The sequence below is a fragment of the Procambarus clarkii genome, chromosome 55, assembly GCF_040958095.1.
Source record: "Procambarus clarkii isolate CNS0578487 chromosome 55, FALCON_Pclarkii_2.0, whole genome shotgun sequence".
In the NCBI taxonomy this organism is placed as follows: Eukaryota; Metazoa; Arthropoda; class Malacostraca; order Decapoda; family Cambaridae; genus Procambarus; species Procambarus clarkii.
Window position 1 is genome coordinate 25,828,331 of NC_091204.1, and position 13,818 is coordinate 25,842,148.

Consider the following 13,818-nt stretch of genomic DNA (forward strand, 5'->3'; position numbering starts at 1 on the left):
TTTTTGTAAATTAGGGGTGGTATCTCAACATACAGTATCTATGCATGAGGTTCATTCATCCACTACAAACTACCTCAAGCCCATCATCACCCAACGAAAATCTGCTATCATAACAATGAAACTGTCTTCAAACAACACCCAACCTCTCTGTTTAAAATCCCTGAACATGCTACATATACACTCGCCCTACACATTCTCTTGTGCTATTTACAAGTACAAAACCTTGTTCCTAAATGCTAACCCTGATCTGAAACTCTCCATTGATAGACGTAATAGAACCCACAAGCACCACAACATAAATATCTCTTTGATATAATTTTTTTTATATAAATTGACAGTCAGGATAATATAATTGCTAATCTTCGACAACTTCCTGTTCTCATCGAGGTCACTCGGGTTAGTAGCCCTCAGGTAAATCGGGTAAAATATTATTCCCAGACAATTACAGCATAACTGATAAAGTTAGGCTAGAGTAATAAATTTCTGGTAAATTTAGAGTGATAAATTTTTAGAGTAATATAAATTTAAATTTCATATTAACTTGACTGACAGCTATAATGCCAAACAGCCTTCAATATACTCTTCGGTGAAATATTTATAATCAAGAGTAGAACTCATAAATAGGCCTAAACAAAAAATAAAAAATGGACATCAGTTTGCATATGAATCTGATGAGAAAATTCCTGGATTAATATACATTTCCTTACCAATCAAATGGTCTCACCTTAAGTACATCTCAGATTGTCTTCTTCACCAACTCCAATGCTAAATAATATTACAACAAAAATGTCCATAACTTAGCTAGAGAGTATATTACATTTTAAATGAATTTCCACAGGAAGCAAAAAAAGGAAGCACATTATTTACATAAATATGAAGAAAAACATTTAAGGCTTTGTTTTACCTTTGCTAAATTAAAGAGATATTTCTATACTTATAAGCAATTTTGAGTTTTCCTAGTGACAGCTTCTCCAGTTCTTGCTTGGTCATCTAACTTTCATATAAGAACAATATAATAAAATATCTTCATATCTTTACCTTTTCATTGTGAAGTGTATTTCTCAAGCAAAATATAATGGGTCTGTCTAATTACCACAAGCTACACAAGCTTCAGAAAGCTTCCTGGCAATACGTTAGTAATGAATAATTATGATATGTTAGGTTAGGCTGACCTGACCTAACCTATCCTAACCTAACCTAACTTAACCAAACCTAACCTAACCTAACCAAACCGACGCTTGGATCGTCGACTTGATTTGGCGTCACCAGCTTTTTATTTTCGTCTAATTTCTTTATAAAAAGATACTTTTTCAGATTAAAATTATGTTTTTTCGTGTTGTACATTCAGCACCAACATTATAATGAGTAAATATATCATATTTATTCATTACTAACGTATTGCCAGGAAGCTTTCTGAAGCTTGTGTAGCTTGTGGTAATTAGACGGACCGAAATATAATTACCTCTGAAGAACATCCAACTGGCATTGTGATAGCACACTGTTAGATTAAAGGTAAGTTAATATACCATTATGTGCCTCATAATCCTTCAACATTCTCTTAATTATCTTTCACGCTCAAAGTGATTAGCCTATTATCTGCATGTATCATCTTGTGCCTCTTCATATTGCCAAGACGACTGAATCTCTTCCCACACTCTGGACACTCATGCGGTTTGTCACCTGAATGCACTAACATGTGCCTTATTATAGCTCCACGTCCTCTAAATTTTTTGCCACACTCGGCACATTGAAACGGTCCATAGAATTACCCCAATCACCCCAAATCAGGCCAAAACTACCCAAATCGTCCTAGCATTACGTAAGTAATGAAGAAATATGGCATATTTACTTACTATAATGTTGGTGCTACACATAGAACATGATCAAACCTATTTTTACTCTGAAATAATCTAATTTCATAACGAAATTAGACGTAAATATGTGAGAGGTGACGCCATAGGAAGTCGACGGTCCAAGCGACAATTGTGTGGAGCGACTTATCCAAGATATATGGTCGCCAGGAGAGTGTTTGCTGCCATATCAGCCTCCTGTACACAGTGATCCAGTCCTTTTCGTTCATTGAACACCGAACCCTACACGCCCTCTGATATATTGCTTAATTACCAAATATTCACAAATAAAGATTATATTTGTATATGTTATCAGAAAGGCAGATATAAAATAGTTTTTATGAATCCATCACAGAGATTATACCTTATTAGAGAGGAAAAATATTCATACTTTAAACAAGGCTTCATGGCCGATGCTCTCCTTACCGATATGGGAACTATGACCTTCCGAAGATCAATGTTAATTTAATCTAGATATTGTAATAAACGAAGTTTTCTATGTCATCATAAAGACATAAATATAAGCTGCATGTTAATACTTTGGCATAAATATAACTGAATTGAAAGTTAAGATATATGCCTTTTTATAGTTACTTGATGGCTCGCTCAGGGAGTGTGAAGGCCTCCACACAAGCCAATCAATTTTATAATTACTTTGCATATATGCAAAGTAACGCCATAGGTCTTTATGTCAGAATAAAGCCATGTAGACGATAATGTAACTACATTTCAAGGAAAACATATCTTAATATAATTATTAAATGAATGCAAAGTTATGGTAAATAAATAGCCAATACCACACAATCGCCGGTGTCCGGACACATGAATAGTCGCATTAGGTGAAAGGAAATGTACCCAACCATTTCCATTTACCCAACCAGTTTGTGCACCCTATACTCATCCTCTGTGCGGTAATTTATTGTGCATCCCATACTCATCTTGTTACCAGTAGTTTGTGCAACCCATACTCATCCTGTGACCCGTAATTTATTGTGCATCCAATACTCATCCTGTTACCGGTAGTTTGTGCAGCCCATACCCATCCTGTGACCTGTAATTTATTGTGCAACCCATACTTATCCTGTGTCCTGTAGTTTATTGTGCAGCTAATACTCATTCTGTGAGTCATAGGACATTGCGCAACCCTTTCTCATCGTGTGAATCTTTGTTTACTTTGTTCTCCATATTCATCCTCTGCGCGATAGTTTCTTGTGCAACCCATACCCATGATGTGAGTGGTAGTTTATTGTGTACCCTATATTCATCCTGTGAGTATAGGGTACACAATTCTTGTTTGGATTCTTGTAATGTTATTTGTCTATTTGTAGTCACAGTATTTGTGCGCCCCTTGAGGGACTTGAATTAGAGGGGGGTTGAAATAGCCTAAGCTACTCTATCCCTTTGAGATGTATTTATTGCTTATCTCAATAAACATACTTGAACTTGAACTTGGGTACACAATGAGTTCATTTGTACTCCATACTCATCATCAAGAAGTGTATTTTACCAGCATTGTAATATAAATTAAGAATAAAAGCTTAACTGGATTACGGACCCATAATCAAAATAAGAGTCATCACTAATTATCATGACAAATTCTCTAGGCTACACTTCCGCCTTCGACAAGCTGCCACCGGATGTGGGTATAGTTTATTGTACACCCCCGCACCCCCAGTCCTGGAAGGGCGGGCATTGGGATGTGGACATGTGTACCATTATACCCCCTCCCCCCCCCCCCCACACACACACACACTCGATCCTCTCCTGTTAATAATAATACTAATAATAATAAAAATTAAAAATAATAACGTTAATAAATATTATAATTAAAACACTTACTGTAATACCCTAGTGCTTGAATGAAGGTGAAGGAAAGACCCAATAAATGTGTAAGTGTATTAAAAACCAAATTTTCGTTGGGTGAGCTGGCAGGTGAGCACCACCTGCCAGCTCACCCAGTAATGAACATCACCTGCACACTGCACCGAACCACTTGCCAGCAGGTGCAGAAGTACGATGGAGAGAGCAAAGTATACAATATTTCAAGTATAATATTAAAGATATATTTAGGATTTAATGTTTTCCTATAAAGTTTCAATAATACCTTTATTTGATTTTTTGTATTATTTTCTACCACAGACGTGGCCACACATTAACAATGCTAACCAGCATATATACATTTTCTTCAGTCCGCCATGGACTCTAACCCTTTCCACAACCGCCCACAAGATGGGTATAGGGTGCATAATATAAGAACTAAACTAACTAACTCCATTGATAGGGTTAGAGATTTGTTAAACATATAGTTCAGGGATTTATTAAACAATCAACCACATAAGGTGATTGTAGTGTTTTTAAAATGCCAGGCTAAGCTACATACGTAAATACATAAATACACAGATTTACGTATGCCCTACATAAAGTGTTCGATGTGTCTTTTACATAGTGTCATTAACGTGCATTTACAAAGGTGAAATTGAATTCTGACCAGCTTCCACATATACTTTATACACATACATATACACACACAGACGTATGCGTACATATACATATATATACATACATATATACACACATACATACACATATATTTGTCTCTTTTACTCTGACAAGGTGAGATAACTGATAGAGAAACTAGTGTGCAATTAAGCACTTAATCACTGAAGGTGATTAAGGTGCTTTCACAAGCTCAGGTTATAGAGTTACATCACATACATTCATTGTATAATTGATACGTTACATGGTCAATCTAGGGTACAAGTTCAATATATCATCAAGTGTTCCAGTACTCAAATAGTAATTACACAGTTCAGCATACCTTAGCCCAGGAGGGCGAAAGTCAGTCAGTATGGGACATTCTACAATATAATGTTCAAGGGAGTGCATATTTTCTCTTTCACAAAGTTGACACATTGTGTACTCGACATTTGGGTTTTGAGAAAGCTGCCAGATACGTCTATATCCCAAGCGTATTATGGCCACTATAACATCACATTGCTGGGTTCTTGTTCCATTAATCCTGTATGTGAATGTCTCCGCACGATATCTATCATAATATTTAATGATACAATTTTCAGGTCTTTGTGAATTTGTTAGGTCGGTGAGATTTTCATTAGATGTTTGCTTAAGTATTCTCTTTGTCACTGCTAATGAAACACCCATATAAATTTCTACCACTGGTTTTCTACAGGCTGTCTTTGCAAGCATATCAACAGTGTCATGCCTTGAGATGCCAACATGTGATGGTATCCATAGGAATTTAATTTCAAATCTCTTTTCTTTGGCAGCTAAAATATTCATTCGAATATCACTGACTATTTTCTGGGTGTCACTACTATGTGCGTTCAATACCAGGAGTGCACTCTGCGAATCACAGTATATAAGTCGACTGCCTTTGTGTTTTAAAAATTCAGTGGCAAGGTATATGCCTGCAAGTTCGGTTTGAGTTGTACTTGCCCAATCATTGACGCGCTTCATTGCTGTATGTACGAGAGAAGATTGTTCAAATATATTACATGCACATCCGGTACATCGTCCACCTTCTTCTACAGAACCGTCGGTATAGCACTGACACACATCGTTACCCATACCCTGAGTACTCTCAGTGATGCTTTTCAGTGTTAACTGTTTTAATAATGTAGAGTGTACATTATCTTTCTTGGGTGCATTTACAAAATCAACTGCTAGATCCAAGTTATCCCATGGAGTAATTGGTTGATTAATCGTTAATTGAGTTGGGTACATATTTAATATTTTGATGGAATTGGCTACCTTGTAGAACCAAAATGCATAATCAGATTTCGCTCTTCTACGGACCTCAGGTGAGTGTAGCATATTAGAAAGTTTAGCTTGAAACTTCTTGTATTGCCGAGATCTACTCAATGCCTTCACGCCGAAAACTGTGCTAATAGACAAAATTATGTTAGAGATATGGGTCTATAATTATCTGAGTGTGCTTTGGGGATGGGAACAATGACACTGTCCAATCATCAGGTAATACTCCTTCACTTAAACTCATTCTGTACAACACTAAAAGTGGATTACCTGGTACTTGTGAGACTAATCTCAGTAAACTGTAAGTAATACCGTCCTCTTCAGGAGCAGTAGACTTATTTTATTGTGCTACACAGCCTTCCCGGCTTGGTGCCTTTGGTAATTACTTATCAAAGGCAGCTCCATACGAGGAGCTGCCTCGTATGGGCCAATAAGTCTTTTGCAGTTACCTTCATTCTTATGTTCTTACTTACATTTATTGAACTTTATCATCATCATCATTTACAGAAATAAATTAACATAAAAAGTAGTCATTTTAATACACAAAACAGAAGTAGATATTATGTAAATTATGATGCAGGATAGGATCACTATTAAGAACTTAATTATAAACCACAATATGTTTTATATCGTCAGAAATTCGGAAACATACCATATATTTTCAAATATTTACAATTAAAGTATTTATTTAGGAAATAAGTATTCTAGTTACCCTAGTTAGCTCTGAGAACACACATTCTTGCAGCAAGAATTTCTTCCCACTAATCTGAGAGATGCTAATGAGACCAGTCTCGACCCACTGGACAGGTCATGAACAACAATTAACTACAGCACCATCTATGTCAGAAGATATTCAAAATATTCTTGATATCATTCAAATTGTCAATACGAGAACAGAATACATAAGTTGAGTGATGTCAAAGGAATCATATTGACTGACCGAGCCCCATTGTAAATATCCGTGGCTTCCTGACCATAAAGGTACCGACGCGGTCGAGGGTAAGAGACCGGATGTACCCATATACCTATGAGGCCATCAAAAATAGTGAGTCACGCCAAACAAAAAGAAGTACTGGTAAACAGGTCAGACACAACCAGTACTATGATGATGCTAAACTGAAAGAGCTTAAATCAATTGCTAGACAGACAGGTAAAGCATATAAGAGCCTTAGAACTCCTCAAATGTTAAAACTGTTTCAGGCCGCGCTTGCAGCGGCAAGGGAGAGAATGACTGAACTGAGACAAAATGAATGGGAGGGTTTTGTTAGTGGACTTAACCTGCATACTCCCCCGGGCAAAGCCTGGAAAGGCATAAACAAAATTATTGGTAAAAATAGTAGACAAGTTTCACACCCAAACCCGCTACAGAAAGCCAATCAGTTAATTGCAAAATGGGCTCAGGTTTCCAGCCTTGGAATGCTACCAGCTAGAACTGGGGAGAAATTGCAGGCGAGGTCCACAGACAGAAATTCTCTCATAAATTTCATGTTGAGCAAGCAACATGATGAATGTGATGTTCCATATACAGATTATGAATTGGATGCAGCCCTCTCCAGGGGCAGTAGCACTGCTCCTGGTGAGGACGGTATCACCTATGATATTCTAAGACTCCTACATCGTGTACCCGGTAACCCATTATTAGAATTGTTTAATGCCAGCTATGTCTCTGGGCAGTTGCCTGTATCATGGACCACCAGTCTTACGGTACCTGTACCAAAGCCTGGCCAACCGGATGCTTTCCGTCCCATCTCACTGACCAGTTGCATGTGCAAAACCTTTGAGAGAATAGTAGACAATCAACTAAGCACCATTCTCTCTTTGAGAGAATGGTGCTTAATAGATTATTGTATAGAGTTAAAGAGCACATGTCACCTGATATCAATGGTTTCACACATGGTAAAAGTGTACACAACTGTATCACAACCTTTCTTACTGTTCATGGAGATAAAAGGCACAAGTACACAACATTTCTTGATTTAAAAAATGCCTTTGATATTGCTAATAAGGAAGTGATTATGTATGAATTAGCGAGAATGGATATAGGGGGACATTTATTACAGTGGATACGAGGCTATCTTACCAACCGGAAGTCCTCTGCGCTGTTCCAAGGCTACAAGAGTGAAACTAAAGTAATGCAACTAGGCACCCCACAAGGAGGAGTACTTAGTCCTACCTTGTTTAATGTTCTAATTAATGCTTTACTAAAATCAATCCCAACTAGTCCGGCAAACATCACTATCAGATATGCAGATGACATCCTTGTACATACTAAAACCCACCGCAAAATGCAAACAGTCTTAAATTGTATACATACAGCTTGTGAGAGCCTTGGTCTTGTAATCAACGCTGCTAAAACTAAGGTATTTAACAGACAAATTGGCAACCGCAAAAGTGGACCACGAAAACTTAAGATAGACAACATACCAATAGACTATGTCTCTTCTTTCAAATACCTTGGAGTCTCTGTCCCTTGTACCTCAACTGCAGTCAATAAGTTACATCAACAATGTAGAGACAGACTCAAGGCTCTCAGAACTGTAGTGGGGTACAGCCCGAAATATGGTGTTAATATTAGAATAGCAAGAATGATGTATTTAGCGTATATAAGGTCTCTGATAGACTATCATGCACCAGCTTTGGTCCTGCAGAATGGCAAAAGTATAGATAGACTGGAAAAAATGCAAAATGAAGCACTCAGAATTATACTTGGCTGTCCTATAACTACCAAAGTTCTCAACATGCGGAAAGAATTAAATATACTTAGCATTAGAGATAGAATATTTGAAAGGTTGAAAGAAAGAATATTTAGGGTTGGTTAGGTTCGGTCATATATCTACGTTAATTTTAACTCCAATAAAAAAAATTGACCTCATACATAATGAAATAGGTAGCTTTATCATTTCATAAGAAAGAAATTAGAGAAAATATATTAATTCGTAAAACTTGGCTTATCAGGCAAATCGGGCCTTGCATAGTTGGCTGAGAAGTACGTTCTGGCTACTAGGTACGACATATATATATATATATATATATATATATATATATATATATATATATATATATATATATATATATATATATATGGTTTCACACATGGTAAAAGTGTACACAACTGTATCACAACCTTTCTTACTGTTCATGGAGATAAAAGGCACAAGTATAGTTGTGCCTTGCATAGTTGGCTGAGAAGTACGTTCTGGCTACTAGGTACGACATATATATATATATATATATATATATATATATATATATATATATATATATATATATATATATATATATATATATATATGTCGTACCTAATAGCCAGAACGCACTTCTCAGCCTACTATTCAAGGCCCGATTTGCCTAATAAGCCAAGTTTTCATGAATTAATGTTTTTTCGTCTACCTAACCTACCTAACCTAACCTAACCTAGCTTTTTTTGGCTACCTAACCTAACCTTACCTATAAATATAGGTTAGGTTAGGTTAGGTAGGGTTGGTTAGGTTCGGTCATATATCTACGTTAATTTTAACTCCAATAAAAAAAAATTGACCTCATACATAGAGAAAAGGGTTGCTTTATCATTTCATAAGAAAAAAATTATAGTAAATATATTAATTCAGGAAAACTTGGCTTATTAGGCAAATCGGGCCTTGAATAGTAGGCTGAGAAGTGAGTTCTGGCTACTATATATATATATATATATATATATATATATATATATATATATATATATATATATGTCGTACCTAGTAGCCAGAACGCACTTCTCGGCCTACTATGCAAGGCCCGATTTGCCTAATAAGCCAAGTTTTCCTGAATTAATATATTTTCTCTAATTTTTTTCTTATGAAATGATAAAGCTACCCATTTCATTATGTATGAGGTCAATTTTTTTTTATTGGAGTAAAAATTAACGTAGATATATGACCGAACCTAACCAACCCTACCTAACCTAACCTAACCTATCTCTATAGGTTAGGTTCGGTTAGGTAGCCGAAAAAGTTAGGTTAGGTTAGGTTAGGTAGGTTAGGTAGTCGAAAAACAATTATTTCATGAAAACTTGGCTTATTAGGCAAATCGGGCCTTGCATAGTAGGCTGAGAAGTGCGTTCTGGCTACTAGGTACGACATATATATATATATATATATATATATATATATATATATATATATATATATATATATATATATATATATATATATATATATATATATATATATATATATTAGTATATTTTGGTAGCAGTCTTTCCTGTAGACATATATTATTAAATATGACCGAAAAAGTAAGATTAATAATTCTAACACGAATTTTCTCAATCTTTCGTACATTACGCTTCACTGTTGGAGGTAAATCAAAAATCAATTCTCCAAAATTCATTTTTATTTCTAGTCTGACGCGACACGGGCGCGTTTCGTAAAACTTATTACATTTTCAAAGACTTTAGTTCACAAATACACAACTGATTAGAACTTACGTATCTCCGATTTTATATCTACATTTGAGTGAGGTGGGAGGGGTGATGTGGCATTAACACAAGACAGAACAAGAGGGGATATTAATAGGGTATTAAAAGTATCAACACAAGACAACACAAACAATGGGTATTGAATAGAAGTGTTTGTAGAAAGCCTATTGGTCCATATTTCTTGATGCTTCTATATTGGAGCGGAGTCTTGAGGTGGGTAGAATATAGTTGTGCAATAATTGGCTGTTGATTGCTGGTGTTGACTTCTTGATGTGTAGTGCCTCGCAAACGTCAAGCCGCCTGCTATCGCTGTATCTATCGATGATTTCTGTGTTGTTTACTAGGATTTCTCTGGCGATGGTTTGGTTGTGGGAAGAGATTATATGTTTCTTAATGGAGCCCTGTTGCTTATGCATCGTTAAACGCCTAGAAAGAGATGTTGTTGTCTTGCCTATATACTGGTTTTTTTGGAGCTTACAGTCCCCAAGTGGGCATTTGAAGGCATAGACGACGTTAGTCTCTTTTAAAGCGTTCTGTTTTGTGTCTGGAGAGTTTCTCATGAGTAGGCTGGCCGTTTTTCTGGTTTTATAGTAAATCGTCAGTTGTATCCTCTGAGTTTTATCTGTAGGGATAACGTTTCTATTAACAATATCTTTCAGGACCCTTTCCTCCGTTTTATGAGCTATGAAAAAGAAGTTCCTGTAAAATAGTCTAATAGGGGGTATAGGTGTTGTGTTAGTTGTCTCTTCAGAGGTTGCATGGCTTTTCACTTTCCTTCTTATGATGTCTTCGATGAAACCATTGGAGAAGCCGTTATTGACTAGGACCTGCCTTACCCTACAGAGTTCTTCGTCGACTTGCTTCCATTCTGAGCTGTGGCTGAGAGCACGGTCGACATATGCGTTAACAACACTCCTCTTGTACCTGTCAGGGCAGTCGCTGTTGGCATTTAGGCACATTCCTATGTTTGTTTCCTTAGTGTAGACTGCAGTGTGGAAACCTCCGCCCTTTTCCATGACTGTTACATCTAGAAAGGGCAGCTTCCCATCCTTTTCCATCTCGTAAGTGAAACGCAGCACGGAACTCTGCTCAAATGCCTCCTTCAGCTCCTGCAGATGTCTGACATCAGGTACCTGTGTAAAAATGTCGTCAACATACCTGCAGTATATGGCCGGTTTCAAGTTCATGTCGACTAAGACTTTTTGCTCGATGGTACCCATGTAGAAGTTTGCAAACAGGACACCTAGGGGAGAACCCATGGCGACCCCATCTACTTGCTTATACATGTGCCCATCCGGGCTCAAGAAGGGTGCCTCTTTAGTACAAGCTTGGAGTAGTTTCCTCAGAATATTTTCTGGCATGTCAAGAGGAGTACAGGCTGGATCACGATACACTCTGTCGGCTATCATTCCGATTGTTGACCAGACCACACACTAGAAATTGAAGGAACGACGACGTTTCGGTCCGTCCTGGACCATTCTCAAGTCGATTGTGATGAAGACAGGTAGGGACAGGCATTACATAGGCAAGAGAGAGCAGAGGAGGAAAGTCAGGTGTAGGGGATAGTAGTAATGAGAACTGCAGCAGGCCTATTGGCCCATACGAGGCAGTTCCTATTATAACCACCGAAGGAGATAGTAATAGGAATAATAAGAGGGTAGCAAGGGAGCGTAGAAGACAATGAACAGAAAAAGGGAGAAGAGAGAAAGAAAGGGAAAGAGAAAGAAAGAAATGGAAGGGGGAAAGCTTATGTTAAGTCACGTTTGTTAGAAAGATTAGAGCATTTGAGTATATACTGTGAAAGGGAAGAGTCCACAGCAACAAAGCCAGGACTCAAGTTCATGTTGGGTACATTGTTAATAAGAGCCGATTCTACAAGACGGCGTCTGTGTAGAGTAGAGGCAGGAAAGATTATTTTGGAGGAAGACCAATCAATGGGATGATTAGAATCCCTCACATGGCAGAAGAGAGCATTGTTAGTGTCTGCAGACATAACACTTCTCTTGTGTTCTTTAAGTCTGTCATTCAGTGTACGGCCAGTTTCGCCAAAGTATTGGAGAGGACAAGATGAACAGGAAATAGAGTAGACACCAGCAGCATTAGAAGAGAAAGAGTTAGATTCAACACAGAGTCTAATGAGATCGAGGTCGAATATGTCGTCCAACAGAATTTCCAACTCTACTTTCCAACTCTGTTGGACGACATATTCGACCTCGAGACACAAAAGAAGGTCACTACCAAAGATACCTTACAAGCAGAACTTATTGCAGAAGGAGGAAAGAATCGAGGCAACTACAGAAGCACCATACTGTCCCCCGAGCTTAAAGCGGCAGCTAAAAGCCTTCGTGAGAACAAGGAGATAGTTGTCAGGAGAGGTGACAAGTCGCCAATATATGTCATTCTTAAAAAAGACGAATATCTGGCGAAAATGAACATCATACTCTCTGACCAAACTAAGTTCCAAAGGGTAACGAAGGACACTACAGCCGAATTAAAAGCAAAGGTCAACAAACTGATCGAAACTGTGAACGCCAAGAAATCCGGACTCCACCTGCCAAAGATCATTGGGGAATATAAACCTGGATATGCGTATGGAAATGTCAAGACGCACAAGCCTGGAAACCCACTTCGGCCAATCATTAGCCAGATACCCACACCCACGTACAGACTGGCGAAGCGACTCAACGGCCTGCTGACTCCTTATGTTCCTTGTGCCTTCAGCCTGAAGTCTCCAAAGGAATTTGTTGACTTACTGCGGGGCACACGGGCCACAGGGATAAGAGCCTCGTTGGACGTAGAATCGCTGTTTACCAACGTACCTGTGGACGAGACAATCGGAATGATAGCCGACAGAGTGTATCGTGATCCAGCCTGTACTCCTCTTGACATGCCAGAAAATATTCTGAGGAAACTACTCCAAGCTTGTACTAAAGAGGCACCCTTCTTGAGCCCGGATGGGCACATGTATAAGCAAGTAGATGGGGTCGCCATGGGTTCTCCCCTAGGTGTCCTGTTTGCAAACTTCTACATGGGTACCATCGAGCAAAAAGTCTTAGTCGACATGAACTTGAAACCGGCCATATACTGCAGGTATGTTGACGACATTTTTACACAGGTACCTGATGTCAGACATCTGCAGGAGCTGAAGGAGGCATTTGAGCAGAGTTCCGTGCTGCGTTTCACTTACGAGATGGAAAAGGATGGGAAGCTGCCCTTTCTAGATGTAACAGTCATGGAAAAGGGCGGAGGTTTCCACACTGCAGTCTACACTAAGGAAACAAACATAGGAATGTGCCTAAATGCCAACAGCGACTGCCCTGACAGGTACAAGAGGAGTGTTGTTAACGCATATGTCGACCGTGCTCTCAGCCACAGCTCAGAATGGAAGCAAGTCGACGAAGAACTCTGTAGGGTAAGGCAGGTCCTAGTCAATAACGGCTTCTCCAATGGTTTCATCGAAGACATCATAAGAAGGAAAGTGAAAAGCCATGCAACCTCTGAAGAGACAACTAACACAACACCTATACCCCCTATTAGACTATTTTACAGGAACTTCTTTTCCACAGCTCATAAAACGGAGGAAAGGGTCCTGAAAGATATTGTTAATAGAAACGTTATCCCTACAGACAAAAATCAGAGGATACAACTGACGATTTACTATAAAACCAGAAAAACGGCCAGCCTACTCATAAGAAACTCTCCAGACACAAAACAGAACGCTTTAAAAGAGACTAACGT

General features: G+C 38.2%; 1 pseudogene; it reads left to right on the forward strand.

The window, feature by feature from the left end:
- Positions 1–13,818, forward strand: part of LOC138352966 (voltage-dependent T-type calcium channel subunit alpha-1G-like) — a 34,370-nt pseudogene that overhangs the window by 2,622 nt on the left and 17,930 nt on the right.